Genomic DNA, 14,797 nt, shown 5'->3' on the forward strand with positions numbered 1-14,797 from the left:
CAATGACTTCTTGTTTGTCTAAAAAGTTCAGAAAGTCAAAAAAAAAAACAACAACAACAGTAAATTAGCTCAAGTCCTTCAAGAATTTATAAAGTTAAGATCCCCTTTTATGACTAGGAAGAAAAAAACAGCTTTTGTGCTGCTTACCATGTTTTTGCTTCAAAACCTTCTTAATTTTATTTATTTTTTTTTTATTTTTTTTTTTTTCCTTGCGTTATGCGGGCCTCTCACTGTTGTGGCCTCTCCCATTTGCGGAGCACAGGCTCCGGACGTGCAGGCTCAGTGGCCATGGCTCACGGGCCCAGCCGCTCCGCGGCATGTGGGATCTTCCCGAAACGGGGCACGAACCCGCGTCTCCTGCATCGGCAGGCGGACTCTCAAGCACTGCGCCACCAGGGAAGCCCAAAACCTTCTTAATTTTAAATGACAATTATTGTTTTAATAGCAGTTAGTCACTGAAATTGACAGAGAAGGAATTTATGCCTAGTAACAGGTATGAAATTCTCCAGAGCATGTGCCTATCAGTAAGAACTTGACAGATCAGGCGAAACTCTGATAAAATCGCAGTTATCAGCATGTAGCCATTTTTTCATTGTGATTGAAGTAAAGCCCTGAACATTTGCCCCAAATCATTTTCAGCCATGTCTCCTCACCACATGTTTTTTTCTGAGTATGGAAGTAAACTGAGGCTTTTTCCACACCTGCACAGCATAACTGTGTGGACAAAAGCTTAAAGTGAGATTAAGATCGAGCAAGAAGGGTCAATATTAAGTCCTCTTGGAGGAGAATGATGTGGACACTGAAGCAGAAAAAAATTTTCTTTGTTCTCTGGAATCACACATACAGGGATGCTACAAACTCCAGCTTCAGATGGCCATTTCTGCAACAAACCAAAAGGAACTAGATCAAAGAAAAGGAAAGAGAGAAGCCAACAGATCAAACCTGATGACCTTATTGAACATTTAGATTTAGGCATGCCTAAAATCAGCTGCATCTCCTTCGACTTCCTAATTTCATGAGCAAATCAATTTACTTCTATTGTTTAAATTTATGTGAATTGGTTTTCTATCACAAGACATTCTCATTTATTTCTCAGATAAAGCAGAGCGATTATATACTCATGAGTTGGACTTGACTCATCCCTGTCTGCTGGTCCACTGGCCCTCCTCCAGATGCTGATAGACATGCCATCGAGACATGGTGTTGAAATTACAAAAACTTTGAACAGAATGGCTTCAAAGAATTGGTCCTGACAAACTTTTTCTTCAAAGTTAGGTGTGTGCTTTCTGCCTAGGATGTGAAAGAGCAACTTTTGTCTCTCTGTGTCAGTTATGGATTCCACTGAGAATCCACATCAGAATGACTAACCATCATAATCAAGGCTTGCCCTGAGTCACATTGCCAGGCAGCCCAAAAATATCTTTTGTATTTTCCTTCCAGCCTCAGTCTTTACCTCGGTGAGCACTTTGGCTGACTTCCCCTCCCCCACCAACTCATATTCTGGAAGGGACTTGTTCTCAGCTGGCTATCAAACCAACCTATATTAGATCTTGAAGAATCTCTTTTATAATGATGGTCAGGTACCATGGCAGGCTGTGCAAGCAAGAATCTGGACAGGTGGAGTCGTTGAATATTCTTTGTATTGCATCCCCTGGGGAGCCACCTATTCTGTCCTCCTTCCTCTGCCGATGAGTGTTAAGAGAAAGGAGGATTCTCCTTAGAAACAGGACCCATTGTATGAGCGAAAGCATGTAGCTTTCCCAATTTGTGTTATAAGCACCTTCTTAGCATCTAATCTGCTGAAGTGTTTTACTTTCTGAAAAAAAAAAAAAGATATTTAATGTTTGGTCTTGTATGGCTTTTTTATTGGTGATATGCAAAATATTACTTAACTAGAAGTAAAATTGAAAGTCCAAATTCATTTGGTTAACAACAGGAAATATTTCTCTTCTACATGTTTTCCTTTGATTTTGTTAAATGGTATTATTTTGGCTTTAAGAAAGTATTTCAATCCAAGGAATGAAAGACCAGATCACTGAATGTTTTTTGTTTTCTAAATAAGCAAAAAATCTCCTAAAACTCATTTACACACACACACACACACACACACACACACACACACACACACTCCCATATTCCTCTAAACCCTAAACAAATAACTAGGAATAAAAACCTACTGAGGAAATGGAAAAGGACTTCTCATGGCTTAAACTGTTTTGAGAATACGCCTGTTAAATAAATTTTACACGTGATCTGATGTGCAAGCCAAGGAACGTACATATGGTGAAACTTTAGCAAATACTTACTACGGGAGTAACCCACAAAGGAATTAAGGATCCCAGCCACATATTTAAGTTTTTCACCCAAACTGTTAAAAGTTATGTCATTTTTCACTGGAGAATGTAGGTTGGCGAATGGATTTAACACTACCATTTGGTCTAATTTCCTGATGTCTGCCCCAATCATTGTATAAGCCTCTTTATAGAGGAAAAAAAAAATCTTAGAGCTTTATCTCCTTGTTTTCTGCGTTCTCACACAGGCACTCTGTTACCTTTTACTAACTGAAAGCTGGGGCTGATTGAAAAAGAAACCATTCAGGATAGAGATGAGTTTTAATATTATATCTATCCCCGAAACCAAAATAACTGGGATGAAAACATTTTCCAACATAAACCATACTTTGTAGGTCACGATGGAAAACCTGGAAGAAAGAAAAAGTGCTTTATTCTATTTAAATGAAACATGTTTTCTGGTTTTAATAATTTTAATTCTTTCCTATCTGAATCTAGTTATATCTTCTAAATTTTATGTTGTTCTTTCTAACAAAATCTCTATGTTGATGACCATTCCAGCAACAGCAATTATTCTCTGCATGGTTTGGGTTACCCCTTTTTACTTTGCTTTTCCCAGATGAAAGAGCCACATATTTGAAGTAGATCTATTTGTCAAGTAAAGATTTTTAAATAAGGCTTTGAAGCTCTTTTTTAGAAGAATATTTAGGATCCTGATCATTTGCAAGCTATATACAAACCTAGCAACTTGATTAGAATATTTCAAAGCATTCACTACTAATCCAAATAGTCATTGAAGATAAATGAAAGTTTAGAGAAGATAAATCAAAACCTGGAGATGGACCTGAGTTCTAGTTACAGCCCCATCATTTATGAGCATTGTGACCATAGATTATTGCCATAAGTTTTCTAAGTTTACTTCCTTATCTAAAGTAGAGACATAAATTTCTTCCACACCACAAGATAGTAATGAGAAATCAGTAACACCATGTACACTTGCAGCAGAATGTTCAATAAATAATGAATGCTCAAAATAAACTCATGATTCAGTTATTATTATGATTGCACTATTCAAATTGTCATTCAGTGTTAGTTCCCTCATGTCACTGAAACTTTAAATGCAGAAAAATACTTGGCTTCTGCGATGCCACAGCAATAAGTCCACTGTTATTCATAAACTCTACATTCTTCATATACTGTACTTTCACAAGAACAGGCAAATATCTAGTTTAGAATTCTGATCCTTAATTGTTGTTGTTCTGTTCGTCACCATAACTTCTACCATCCTAAATGCACATGGCCTATCACAGGTTCTCTCTTACATGTAATATATAATTATTTACAAAAGAAATGCTAGACTTTATACATCTTCCACAGAAAGCCAGTTCTACCAAAGCCTAAAGAAGTAAACATGACTTCATTATTAGTACATCTATTTGCTTGTTTTTTAATTTATAATTTATTCTCCACTATGCTCCGAAAGAACATATTTGATAAACAGATGAAAAACCACACATAAAGAAGAATAAGACCATTAGCATATCATAATCTTAGGGTAATGATTACTGAAAAACAGTCCTTTATGTCACTTGGAGTCTCCTAGAAATGGAGAGAAAGAACAACCAAGAGGGACCATGAAGCTACAACAGAGTTGAGTGTGAAATAGGCTTAGTTAAAAGAAATGGCATTTATGAAAATGTACCAGGTGCTCCAAACTTATCTAGATATTGATATATCATACTTGATTCAATTCTCACAGCAACTTTATAAAGCAGATGTTATTGTGCCCATTTTAGAAATATATAATTGGTGGTAATAGCTACACAGAGACTGAATGACAGATAAAAGATTCACACTCCAAACTGCCTAAATTCATTGCTTAGTTGCAAAATAATTCCAGTGTAATTACATAGACCCTGGATTTTCTGTTCAAGTGAAAATTACAGAAGGGAGGAAATTTAATTAGAATGTGTGTTGCTCATAATTTTTTAACTCACTGTAGTCCATTACCAGAGGAGTAAATTTGATCCTAATTATTTGCAAATTTGTATTTGCAAATTTGCCTGCTTGTTAAAATCTATTTGTAATCCCAAAGTCCATACTCTTCAGTGTTTTCATGATCTTTAGCAAACACATGCAGAGTGATGAAAAATTGAGTCACCATTGCCTGACATGCACTTTCCTGTACAAGGTCTAATAAGGTGATGTTCTGATTTCTTTTTTTAAAATTTTTATTGGAGTATAGTTGATTTACAATGTTGTGTTAGTTTCTGCTGTACAACAAAGTGAATCAATTATACATATACACATATCCACTCTTTTTTAGATTTCTTTTCCCATATAGGTCATTACAGAGTATTGAGTAGAGTTCACTGTGCTATACAGTAGGTCTTTATTAGTTAATTATTTTATATATAGTAGTGTGTATATGTCAATCTCAGTCTCCCAATTTATTCCCCCCTCCTTCCCCCCGGTAACCACACGTTTGTTGTTGTTGTTGTTGTTGTTGTTACATCTGTGACTCTATTTCTGTTTTGTAAATAAGTTCATTTGTACCATTTTCTTAGGTTCCACATATAAGCAATAGCATATGATAGGTTCCTTAAAAAACTGAAAATAGAGCTACCATATGATACAGCAATCCCACTCCTGGGCATATATCCAGAGAAAACCATAACTCAAAAATACACATGCACCCCAATGTTCACTGCAGCACTATGTATGATAGCCAGGACATGGAAGCAACCTAAATGTCCATCAACAGAGGACTGGATAAAGAAGATGTGGTACATATATACAATGGAATATTACTCAGCCATAAAAAAATAACAAAATACTGTCATCTGCAGCAACATGGGTAGACCTAAATATTGTCATACTGAGTGAAGTAAGTCAGATGCTCTGACTTCTTGTTTCACTTTTCATATTGTAAACAAGTATCCTTTTTATGGTCTATTTAGTGCCATGTTTTCTTTAAATTTCTGTGCTTCAGTGTGGGGGGTGATTTTGCTGTTTAAAATGACCCCCAAGCATAGTGCTGAGAGGTATCTAGTGTTCTTTAGAGCAAGAACGCCGTGATGAGCCTCATAGAAAAATACAGGTGTTAGAAAACTTCCATCCAACTTGAAATATAGTACTGTTGACCATGATTTCAATGGTTAATGAATCAACAGTGTACATTAAATAAAGTGTCTTTAAAGATAGACACACATACAACAAGATCATTCATTGATTGGTTTATGAAAATTCTATAACTGGAGGTTTACAGGCATCTAGAAGGGATGGTTCAGTATTTGCTAATTTGGTGTTCACAGCAAATGTATAGAACATAAATACTGAGAATAATAAGAATCAACTATATGTCTTTTAAAAAGTTATGGTCCAGGGCTTCCCTAGTGGCACAGTGATTGAGAGTCTGCCTGCCGATGCAGGGGACACGGGTTCGTATCCCGGTCTGGGAAGATCCCACATGCCACAGAGCGGCTGGGCCTGTGAGCCATGGCCACTGAGCCTGCACGTCCGGAGCCTGTGCTCTGCAACGGGAGAGGCCACAACAGTGAGAGCCCCCCATACCCAAAAAAAAAAAAAAAAAAAAAAAGTTATGGTCCAGACAGGACATTGAAATAGTACTCTCATCTCCCTCATACATTTACACCAAGATGTGTGGTAGAGTTAGTATTTTGAATTTGATTTACAAACACTTTTATTAAAGCCCTTAGCTTCCGTTATTTGTTCCTACAAACCAACCCTGCGATGGACCTAACACTTTTTCCACAAGGCACTCACTCACTCAAAATGTTCTTCCCCACATATTGTTGCCAATCCTCTCCCAGGTCACCGTGCAAGGGGCTGCAGGATATGATGCCACAGTGCTGACTTACTCTGAAGAGTCCTACCCTCTCTGCCCAGCACACCCTTATGTAGAATAAGTTGCTCTTGGGTTTTCCATTCCTCTTGCAAATCAGACTGTGTAGTTTTGCAGTCCCTGTCCTTTCCTGGAAAATAACGGAAGTGGATGCAGAGAAGGAGCCAGGCAAGCAAAAATGTTGGAAAGAGGATGTGAACCCCACCTGTGAAGAGCAAAGCATCTGGAAAAGTCGAGAGGGTTTTGCCCTGTGAACCGACATGGAGTCACAGCCAGATGATCCAAGTGTCCTGCTCCCTTTCTCTTTCTCTCTCACCTTCAATTCTCTCTCTTTCTTCTCTTAAGAAGGAGGCCGAGGCAGGAAGAAGATTCACTTATTGTATCTGTCTGGTAAGAGACACAACAACACTTTCACCTCATCTCCAGACCTCAAGCCCTCTCCTGTATATCCTCCTAACACCGACAGATGTTTCACACATTTATCTGAAGAAAATGCACTTTGCCAATGAGTGCTTCTATGCTTACTTTTGCCCTTTGGGAGCTATCCTTACACAAATCGTACCATTCAAACTATTCGGATAGATATTATTCATATATGCAGAATCCAACCACTTCTCACTCTCTCCACAGCTACTACCCTAGTTCATCAACTCTTTTCAAATACCACTGCCTAACCACCTAGTAGAAATCTTCTTCACAGAGCTGCCAGAAGAATCCCATCAAAATCTAAGTCTGATCAGTCCTCTACTCTAATTCTCTAAGGGCTTTCTTCTCACTAAGAGTGAAGTTCAAAATCCTTATCATGGGGCTTCCCTGGTGGCGCAGTGGTTGAGAGTCCGCCTGCCGATGCAGGGGACACAGGTTCGTGCCCCGGTCCGGGAAGATCCCACACACCGCGGAGCGGCTGGGCCCGTGAGCCATGGCAGCTGAGCCTGTGCGTCGGGAGCCTGTGCTCCGCAATGGGAGAGGCCACAACGGTGAGAGGCCTGCGTACCGCAAAAAAAATTTTTAAATAAAAAAAAAGTCCTTATCATGGCCCACAAAGTCATAGACATCCCAGTCCCCACTCTCTCTATCTCCATCCCAAGATCACCTTCTATCCTTCTATGGCTCTCCTCCTGACTCTAGCCATACTCATCTCTAGCTGCTTCTTGAATATTCCAGATGCTGTTTCCTCTTTCCTCAGATACCAACAGAACTCACATTATTCATTCAGATCTCAGCTCAAATATTACCTCCTCAGAGACACCTCACATAATAAACTTCTTTAAAACCATCTTATCAATTTCTAACATGTGCCATTTTTACTTCTTTATTATCAGGCAATCCCTACTGAAATATGAAGTTCATTTAAAGTTTGTTTTGCTCTTTGCCATGTCACCAGAGTTTTAAAAAGTGCCTGTCATATAGAGGATGTTCGGTAAATATTGTTGAATCATAAGTTTGCAAGACTAAAATATTTTGATTTAAGTTGATTTTAAAACAAAGGAACGTCAAGAACAACTCTCTCTAGTTTATATTTTATTTCTGGCTCTTATAACTCAAATGAAGCAGCATAGTAGTCACAAATCCTTTCATTTTTATTTTATCTGTTACTGTGTGGGTGTGAGGGAAGCTTCTTATTTCTCATGTATTCTTGATTAAAGATAATCTTAAAAATTCAGGAAAAAAAATCCAAACCCCTTTCTAAACAGTTTATATTTCCTATCTTCACGTTTCTCTTTCTGTATCATTCAAATCTACATGCAAATCGTACATGATGGTTAATTTTATTTGTCAACTTGGCTAGGCTATGGTGCCCAGTTGTTTGCTCAAACACCAGTCTAAATATTGCTGTAAAGATGTTTTTTAGACATGATAAATCAGCAGACTTAGTAAAGAAAATTACCTTCCCAGAGGGTGGGGGGAGGCTCATCTACTCAGCTGAAGGTCTTAAGAACAAAGACAAGGTTTCCTGAGTAAAAAGCAATTCTGCCTTAAGGTTACAACATAGGAATCTACTTGAGTTTTCAGCCTGTCGATTTCAAACTCAAAAGTGCAACGTCAACTCATATATGACTGCCAGCCTTCTCTGTAGATTTTGAACTTGCCAGCTCGCACAGTTGTGGAAGCGAATTCCATAAAATGGATCTTTCTAAATATATATATGTCCTCTTGGTTATGTTTCTCAGGGGAATCTTGACAAATACAGCATGTGAGTACCAAATAGCTCAGTAATATTAACCATGGGTAGACTTCCTAAAGACTATCTCAGAGCTTAAACTCTGCAGACAACAGCTTGTGTCTCCTTACAGCAATGTCACAGGAGGGAACCATGTGTAATCCATAGCATCTTGAATCAGGAATGCATGACATCAGCAGGGAACGGTAATGTTTTCTAAACTCCTTCACTGATTCAATGTAGGAAAGAAATCCTAACTATTCTAGAAATGTGGCTATCCTCATCAGTTTTCAAAATTGGAAGAGAAAAGATTGAGCTAATTTAGTATCCACTGCCACTGAGGTGTTAGTAAGAAACTTAGAATTTGGCAATTCTAAGGGCTGTTTTCAGAATTGATCTGGGGTCCTTACAATTTTGCAGCCACTCAGTTTCTCAGACTTCTTGTCATCATCTTCTCCAGTGCACTATGAAGTCTAAGAACTTAAACTTAAAGTAAAAACTTTAAGTAATAATCTCACCTTTATCACTGGGCAGCCGTCATAAACCTTGCATTTATAACTCAATAGAAGAATGCTGTGAAGATTTCTTGGTAGCGATCTCTCCTTAATATATGTGGGAAGAGACCACTTTTTTAAACTGAAAGTACTAAGGTAGTAAAAGCAGAAGAGAACTCTTGCATTTCTCACCATGATATGATCTCATATTTTTTTTAAAAAAAGCTCTTTCAACAGCCCATTAAAAAAAGAAAAAAACTTCACTTTTAGCAGATTTTAGGATAAATAAGCTAATGATAAGTAAATCCAACAACAAACTTGAGAGAAATGAATTGGCGAATAGGAAGCTAAGCTTCTGCAGGAGAGAGAGAGGAGAAGGGAACCTATCTGCCTACAGCCTGAATCAGAAAGCTCCTTTAGAAATATACTGATTCTTTCCTGTCTTTACACCCAGATTACAGATGAGGCATTGGTTAAATGTGCTTCTTTTCCTACTCCACCTGACATACAGGTCTCTGTGCCTCTGTATGCATGTGTGTATGTGTGTTCATGTGTATACCATTAGTTTTCACCCTGACCAGCCTGTGTGAGTGGGTTTTAGAAGGTGAGGGTATACTATTTTCTGAAGCCCATTTCCCCTAGGTAAATCAGAAGCCTTCTGGGACCATTTCTTTCTTCACCTCAATCTACACTCACGATTGACTTTAGAGTATTGACTGGACCTTTACTGTGAAGCCAAGTGACAAAGTATAAAGAGCTTGGTTTTGTGTAGAACAACTAGGTATCTTTAGGAAAATGTTAAACATCTCTAAGGCTAAGATTCCCCTGCTAAGAAAGAGAGAAAATGGCAGTCCTTATCTTCTTGGATTGTTATTAGGATTAAATGAATTAATGCATTCCAGGCACACTGTAAGTGATCAGTTTGTATTAACCATGTCTAGTAAGTTTCTGGTGATATATACATACATACTGAAGTGTGGCATTCACTTGCAAGGAATATAATTAAGTAATCAGAAAAAAATGAATGACTAAGTGTTTTACTGACTAGGAAGAAAATAGTGGAAAATAAATGAGAGATTGATATGTGTTTGAATGGTCAGAAATGTGATCATAGTAGAGGGTTTTATTTGAAAGTGGTAGGCTTTGGAGAGTTAGATAAGAAATGTGAGAAACTGTTAGGTGAGGTGAATCACATATTCAAAGGCAAAATGGAAATGACCAGAGTGTGTGCCAGCATCTACTAACTCTAATAGAAGTGAATACACCTTGGAAATGTGGATAAGCCAACATGGGGTTTAAGTAGAGGCCAATTATCACCAATTCCCTTTCTAACATAAAATTACAAATTTTTCCTTAGTAATACTAAAATTAAAAAATATACTTATTCATTGATGTTTTGATAATTTTTTCAAAGTATTCAAAATGGTAATTTGAAGTGTCCAAACTGAAATTAACCTGTTTTTTTCTTATCTATTTATTAATTTATTGTTTGCAGTTACAAGAGGGAAAACAAACAAACAAACAAACAAAAAACCACCCTGCATGCCACATCCACTTTAAAGAGAAAAAATCCAATAATACTGTGTGAAGTCATCATGAGATATATTAAAGGCTAGAGATTACTTTGACCAAGTGTTGACAGTCTAAAGTCTTGGATTTAAAATTACTTTGGTAGCTTTGCCAAATGCACCTTAGGCTTTAATTAATGTGAAATGTTGAAAAAATGTTTGAGAGCAAAATATGTCTTAATTTCCCAGCCTTACTTTAGTATTTACCAAGCCTGGAAATACTGATGTTTCTGGGATTTATTTATTCATAAGTAAATAAGAGACAAAATATTTCGAGCTCATTGAGCTGAAGTCACATTTCCTCATAAAAAAGGTGGGCTGGGCAGCAGGTGTCAAAGGAAAATTTCCTCAGACTCTACCATGACCTCCACTCTTCCTCTGATCCTTTTCAAAATATATTGGAAAAATTAATGTTGTATTAGATTTCAAGACCAAACAATGACCTTAGCTGAGTTTCATAATATCTCAAAATACAGTGTCATCATCATGTAAAGAATGTGTTGGGTCAAAGTACCATTTTGTTCTCTCAATGACAGAGAAGAAGGAATTGCCACTTTGTTAGGTGTGTTCCCTATATAAACACATTCTATACCAAAATATGCTTTCTTTGATTATTTTCCCAAAGTGTTAGGTATTTCATTGTGATTAATCAGAAAGATAATATTCACCCTGGGACAAGATTTGGTGAAGTAATCCAGGAATCTACTCTCTCTAATTAGCTGCTCAAGTGTTGAAAACAATTTTAATAGTGTTATCAAAATGTATCTGACATTAATTACTACTTTGCTAGAATGGGGTCAAAGGTTCAGATTCTGTTACCAATTTTTGAGGCAACAGATAATAGATCTAATGCTTCAGTAGTTAGCTGATCAAAAGGTTGTATTAGCAAAATCTAAACTAGGTAAGCTAAGTGTAAGGAAAACATGCAAAAACATTCTGTAACACAATATTGTGAATATTTTTAATCTTGGGATGAAGAGATGCTAAGGCAGATTTGAATTAATTTGATTGCTAAAGCATTTCGACGCTGATATAAATCTGACACTAAATAAGTTACACAAACTGAGTTTGCAGATTTTTGTGTCTGTGTCAGAGTGGAATCCCTGTTGTGTCAATGCAGAATTAATCCGAATACGCCAAGTGCAACCAGAGCTAAACCTCAGAAGGTGGCCTCGCTCCCCTCCCCAGCAATATTAATGCAAAGAATTCTAAAATAACTTAGAGCTTCAGTATCTGGAAAGTCCCTTCATTTAGATTAGACCTGAAATCATTTTAACACTGGGGCAAACCTGACTTTTCCCATATCATTCTCCTTCCACTTGGACAGTGTTGAAGATATTGCAGACACAACTTTTTATATACTTTATATACTCCCAGTCACTGGATTGGAGACCACAAACACTGGAGTATGGGGAGGGGATTATCCTTTTCTCCTTCAGATTTTCTGGAAAGAAGAATCTGAGGAAGTCATCCTATTAACCAACCTTGAAACTAAGAAAGTATCCTGAAAGTCAGAGCACTACCTTGAAGGAAAGTTTCTCACTAAGCATAGCAGCAACCAGTTAAGAAGGGGAAAGAACCATTTGCAGGATGGCCTGAAACTTAACTCCAATATCCTTGAACCATTAATACCTAAATGAGGATGGGAAACAGCTATTTTTAAGGATCAAACAATTTCTCTGTTTCTTTAGGTGAAGGATTAGATTCCTTAGGCTAGGTTTATTCTCAGTTTGGTTATTTTTGCTTATGCAAAATGGTTTTGTTTTCTTTGTTTGCTTTTTCTTTTGTTTTGTTGTGTTTTGTTTTTTACTAACCTGTACTAGCAGAAAAACTGTGTATTAGTTAGAGTTGCCAGATAAAGTATAGGATGCCTGGTTAAATTTAAATTTCAGGGCAAGAAGAAATTATTTTTATATAAGTTTAAGCACTTTTATTTGCTAAATCTCACAACTCTAACTATAGTGAGCTAAACTTAAGAAATAAAAATGTAAAATATCTTCATGAAGAGTCATGCTGTATCTCTGTTAATTATTGTTATGTTGATTGAAAAATGGGTTGATAATTGGGAGCAAGAGAGAAATGGGTTGGTTTGGTTTCCCTTCCTCTTGTTCTGTTACAGAGAAGACTAAGAAGGCGTAGATAGATTGAGGGTAGTAAAGACAAGATCATAGGCACTTCCACTAATGGAAGATAAGGTGGTCACCACAACATCTTGGCTGAAGGCCAGGACATAAGAAGACAGATAGTCAGTTGGAATTACCTTGGGGATTACATGGCCTTTAGACATAGAAACTGGGACAATTATCAACCAGGTTGGATTTATGAACCATGTAAACATTCCAAATCACCCAGAAATCCCTGGGGAGGAGAATCTGATAAAAGACTGAAAATCTTGTGGTTAAGAAAGATAGTATTTAGACTATTAACTAAAGGGTCATTTTAAAAAGAGGTGGCATCCCTGATAGTTAAAACACTAGTGTACGGATTTAGTTCAACACCCCAAAAGTGATATCACTACCCCACTCCAATTTGTATGTGAGAGAAGTACTCACAAGTATGTTGCATTGACCCAGAGTCTGGGTTACATATAGACATAGACTGAAACACATTTAAGATTTTCAAAAGCTGAAACATATTTAATTGTTCCACTGTTTGTTTAGGTAGGGCTCAAAAAGTCTCTTACCTTAAACACCATTAGTCTAACTTGGCTGCCAATGAATAACATGTCAATATAAGTGGAACACATTCTCCCAAAAGCCTAATACTACAAAGACCAGTAGGAAAATTCCTTCTGACTTAAAGCAATATTTATAGATGCATTACATGCCTCATTATAAATACACATACCTCAAAAACAAATGAAAATGACTGAAATTAATTCCCCAAACCCCTAGAAACAGTTCTTCAGATATAGTAAATGAATTTCCAGTTCTTCCTATATTAAAACAATTAATTTTATTAATAAGTGATTTCAAAATATAGCAATAAGACATCACAACACTATGAGCTACTGTTTAATGTTTTCAGGTGCTTTCCAATAGTCTGCTTTTGAAAGATGTTTGTGTGGATGTGCCTTTTGCACCAATTTATATTTATGCAATGTTACCAAAAAAAATGTGTTTACTCAGAAAACAAGTGTTTACTCAGAAAATTTTTGTGAAATATTTAATTAAACATATAGGAGCACTATTACTATCTTTTAACCTCCTGGATTTTTCTTTTTCCTTCAGCTGTGTTTAAAATAGTGAATGAATGAATGAATGAATTGATTATAGATAGATAAATGATAAATAGATGGGTGTATGGATAGATAGATAAATTTTAAAGTCCCATTTTAAAAACAGTGAAAGTAAGTTAAGGAGTGTTCTGTAGAATGAATAACTCCTTTAAAGAATTGTTTTTCCAGATGATTGTCAATAAGTTTAAAAAAGAAAGCAATTAGATTAAAAATGAGTATGTGAACATTAACTACACCAGCATTCTTTGTGGAAAAGCCCTGAACCTCCTATAAAGGTTATTCTACTCCACTTTCTTAAACTTATAGAGAACAAATTGTTCGCTTTGGTTACTTCTTCCAATATTTTCCATAGGAGTTTGATGCCAGAGAATGATTTTAGTTCAGATAAAATGGTAGAAACCATTCCATATCTTTATGTGCCTACAGAAGTTCGAGAGGTAAAGAGAAAAAGGTTGTAAGAAGCATGAGACATTTAATGAAATTGTTCCACACACGAAATTTCCAACCCGGATTCCCTAATGTTGGGTCATCTGCATGGCCAAAATCTTGTGGTCTTCAGGTCATGTAGCCTTTTCCAGCTCGTCTTTTTTATGCTGACAGCAAGGAGAATAAATCCATAAAGTGCAGCAACCACAAAGCATAAAGTTCAATGGTAAAGCTATTGCTTAGCTTAGGGTTTCATAATACTATTTAAAGCCATTTTACCTAAATATTGACAAGACAATTCAACTTTAATAAGGTTAGACAACAGGAGTTAATGCCTTGCGATACCTGATCATAAGGTTCAGGCTCTGTCTCCAAGAAGAAAGTAAATTGGTTGAAAAACTCAAAGCTTTGGTCAACCAACCAAACTTTGTTTTAATCACAAAGTCAGAAATATTGTTTAAATGACTTATAAACTAAATCTAAGGAAGGAAGATATCAATCAATAACAGACACCAATAATTCCAAATAAAACACTTCATTAAATCAGGAAGACAGTGAGTTACATCAAGCAGCTACCCTGAGCAAATTACTAGAATAAGTGCCAGGAAAAATAAAGTAGAATATAACATACAGTCCTTTTCCTCGAGTAAGCCCAACATAATAATAGGAAGTAAAATGTTTGGGAAAAGTCTAAAGATTGTTTGACTAGATTCTAATGTAGTCATCCTAGAATATTTTGGAACATGCCCTACAC

Source organism: Lipotes vexillifer, unplaced genomic scaffold, assembly GCF_000442215.2.
Source record: "Lipotes vexillifer unplaced genomic scaffold, Lipotes_vexillifer_v1.1 scaffold842, whole genome shotgun sequence".
NCBI lineage: Eukaryota > Metazoa > Chordata > Mammalia > Artiodactyla > Lipotidae > Lipotes > Lipotes vexillifer.